Source organism: Triticum dicoccoides, chromosome 2A, assembly GCF_002162155.2.
Source record: "Triticum dicoccoides isolate Atlit2015 ecotype Zavitan chromosome 2A, WEW_v2.0, whole genome shotgun sequence".
In the NCBI taxonomy this organism is placed as follows: Eukaryota; Viridiplantae; Streptophyta; class Magnoliopsida; order Poales; family Poaceae; genus Triticum; species Triticum dicoccoides.
The window spans coordinates 64,359,036-64,359,741 of record NC_041382.1 but is presented as its reverse complement, the minus strand read 5'-3'; positions in this window follow the sequence as shown (position 1 = coordinate 64,359,741).

The following is a 706-nucleotide window of genomic DNA, read 5'->3' as shown; positions in this document are numbered from 1 at the left end:
ACCGAAAATGTTAAAAAACAGGAAAAAAAAGAGGCTTCAGCCTCGCATGCGCCTGGGTAGGCCCATCTGGGGCTCCCGTTCACGCGAGGATGCAAATTTCATCGGACTGCCCGGGAGCCGTTCGGGAATTCAAAGATGCAAAGAATATGGGTGGACATTGCATGATAATCCAAGAGATGAAGAAGCAAAGTGCTTCATTTGCGTCATGCACTTTCAAGTTTGAACGACGCAATAGCAATGGAGAGGCACATAGACTTGCCTGCATGGCGTCCTTGCTAGATGTGGGATGACATATCTGGTTTACTCTCCCCTTAAAAACTTTTGTATCCCTGTAAACTTTCATACGACGGAATAAACCGTGTTGTTTGTGTGTAAAAAAAAGTCTCGCAATAAGTGAGACATAGGGGCGCCCAACTCCATTTGCTACCTTTCTTTTAGGGTTACTCCATGTGCTACAAATTTTTTTTAGGCAAACTCCATGTGCTACATGACCACGCATACTTTCGCCGAGACCCTGCCGGCCCAAAAGACGAGCCAAACCAGGCCCGCTAAAAGTCCACGAGAGAAAAAAAAAAGAAAGCTAATTGGCGGGAACGCAGATAAAAGAGCGCCGCAAACCAAAACCCCTTCCCCAAACCCCCCACCTCGCCGCCCACCACCACCCGTCCGTTCCATTCCAATCCCCTCGCCCCCCTCCCTTCCTTCC